Source organism: Phalaenopsis equestris, unplaced genomic scaffold (assembly GCF_001263595.1).
Source record: "Phalaenopsis equestris unplaced genomic scaffold, ASM126359v1 Scaffold000609, whole genome shotgun sequence".
Classification (NCBI taxonomy): Eukaryota; Viridiplantae; Streptophyta; class Magnoliopsida; order Asparagales; family Orchidaceae; genus Phalaenopsis; species Phalaenopsis equestris.
The window spans coordinates 1,478,860-1,481,573 of record NW_018165049.1 but is presented as its reverse complement, the minus strand read 5'-3'; positions in this window follow the sequence as shown (position 1 = coordinate 1,481,573).

Genomic DNA, 2,714 nt, shown 5'->3' with positions numbered 1-2,714 from the left:
TTGACCACTCTAAGGTGCCATTAAATTTTGGGTTCAAAAGGACACATTGGGGTTTTGGCTGATTTTTAGGGTTTAGTGGGTTAGGGAGGCCCCTGATGATGCTAGGGATCAAATTGGGTGGATCCCTCCCCCTACAATAAATTTGTTATTCATGGTGATCTCAAGGGCTTATGGATAAGCTCCTAGGGTTTTAGGTTGAATTGGGTAACCTAGGGCATGTCTTGCCCATGGAGATTAATTTGGGGGTCCTTACTTAGTCGAAACTCTAAACCACCCCAACCACAGGGTTAGAGGGCTTGGTCTTGGGTCAACAAAGGAGCCCCCAATATGTGTTGTGTACCGAACATGTATGCCACACATAGTGGCATTGGTCGAATTGGCCAGTGCAACCTCATAATGTTTTTGTTTATCATGAATGTGTTTGAAATCGATTAAGATTAGATCAAGATTGTCACGGTAGAATCCAATATCAAATCGGCTAGCCTTTAAAGGAGAATACCATTATTCCATGTCAGAAGGGCCTCACATTTGCCTTTAGAGGTTTCTAGGGAAAAAAGGCATCGGGACTCATGGAAAGGTCCTATCAACCTTCAAAAGGTCAATGTCATGTTCCTGTTTTGTTAGAAAGGAACGCTGATGGACTTATATCCTAACTAAGATGAAAATAGGTAAGCTAGAGAAAAGTCGTAATTCTGTGTCAGGAAGGCCTTGCATTCTACTAGCAAGAGCAAGAACGAGAATGAATGTCGTATTCCATTGAAAGAGGTTTCATACCGATCCTCAGAAGATGTCAAATGTCATATTCCTATTTTTTTAGTAAGGAATGCTAATAGACTTATATCCTATTTAAGAGGAAAACAAGTAAGCTAGAGGAAAGTCGTGATTCTGTGTCAGAACGACCATACATTCTACTAACAAGAAAGAAAATGGATGTCATATTCCATTGAAGGAGATCTTATACCAATTTTCGAGAATATCAAATGTTGAGTTCTTGTTTCATTAGTAAGGAATGTCAATGGACTTATATCCTAACTAAGCGGAAAACAAGCAAGCTAGAGGAAAGCCATAATTCCATGTTAGGAAGACCTTACATCCTACTAACAAGAAAGAGAATGGATGTCGTATTCCATTGAAGGAGATCTTATACTGATTCTCAAGAATTTCAAATGTCGAGTTCTTGTTCCATTAGTAAGGAATGTCAATGGACTTATATCCTAAATGAGAAGAAAAACAGGTTAGCTAGAGGAAGTCGTGCTCCGTGTCAGGAAGGCCTTACATCTTACTAACAAGAAAAAGAATGGATATCCTATTCCATTGAAGGAGGTCTTACGCCGATTCTCACAAATGTTCGGGTTCCTGTCTCTTTAGTAAGGAATGTCAATGGACTTATATCCTAACTAAGAGGAAAACAAGTTAGAGGAAAGTCATGATTCCATGTCGGGAAGGCCTTACATCCTACTAATTAGGAAGAGAATAGTTATTGTATTCCATTGAAGGAGGTCTTATACTGATTCTCAAGAATATCAAATGTTGAGTTCCTATTTCATTAGCAAGGAATGTCAATGGACTTGTATTATAACTAAGAGAAAAACAGGTAAGCTAGAGGAAAGTAGTGACTCTGTGTCAGGAAGGTCTTACATCCAATAACGAGAGGAAGCTGTGTGAAACTCACACGAAGATGATTTTCTTATAAATTGTTATGAATTCTTAAAGTTTGCTAGGTATAGACCACGTAGAGGAAATTACACTTTGCCCATAGTTGTCTTTAATTGGTTGTTTCAATTTGTTCATTGATTTATATTTGTTTGTATGGGGACACCCGAGGGAAAATACAACTGATCCATAGTTGATTTTAATTAGTTAATTATCAGGAATTGAGTTCATAACATTTCGTAGGATCTTTTTTTTGTTTGTTGGTTAATGTCATGTTCTTTTTTTAATTTATGGGTGTTTGCTTTTACTTTCTTGGACTTGCAGAAGCAATATTGGTATCAGTATACCAATTGTAGCGAAAAAATTTTTGGATCCATTTCTACAAAAGATGTTATGATCACATTAACATATCAAAATGATGTCAAGTGTACATTAAATATCATGTTTGTCAAAATCAAAAATTCAAGTAACATTTATCATCATGCATGTCATATAAATTGACATTGGCTCCCCTGTCATGTTTCTTTTTTTTTTTTTTGTCATATAGCAATCTCCTTTACTAGGAGACCTACTATAGGTACCTTGCGCTTCGAGATACCATCATAAACATGCACATTCAAGTTGAACTAAGTTTATGCTAGATTAAACTTAGGGTTTAGGTTCAATGCTGGTTGAACCTAAGAAACTTGGCTAAGTCTAGTATATGTTAGACTTAGGGTTTAGGTTGAGTCCAATTTGGGTTGGATCTTGGTTTAGGTTCAATTTGGGTTGAACTTAAGGATTCAGATTTAGGTTGGGTCTAATATGGGTTAGACCCAACATTTAGGGTTGGTTAAAGTTAGGTTGAACTTAAGTATAGGGTTTAGGTTGGGTTTAATATGCGTTAGACCCAACATTTAGTGTTATGTTCAAATTAGGTTGAACCTAGGTTTCAAGTTTAGGTTGGGTTTAATATGGGTTTCACCTAACATTTAGAGTTAGGTTCGGGTTTAGGGTTTAGGTTGAGTCTTATATGGGTTAGAGCCAACATTTAGGGTTAGGTTCATGTTAGGTTGTACCTA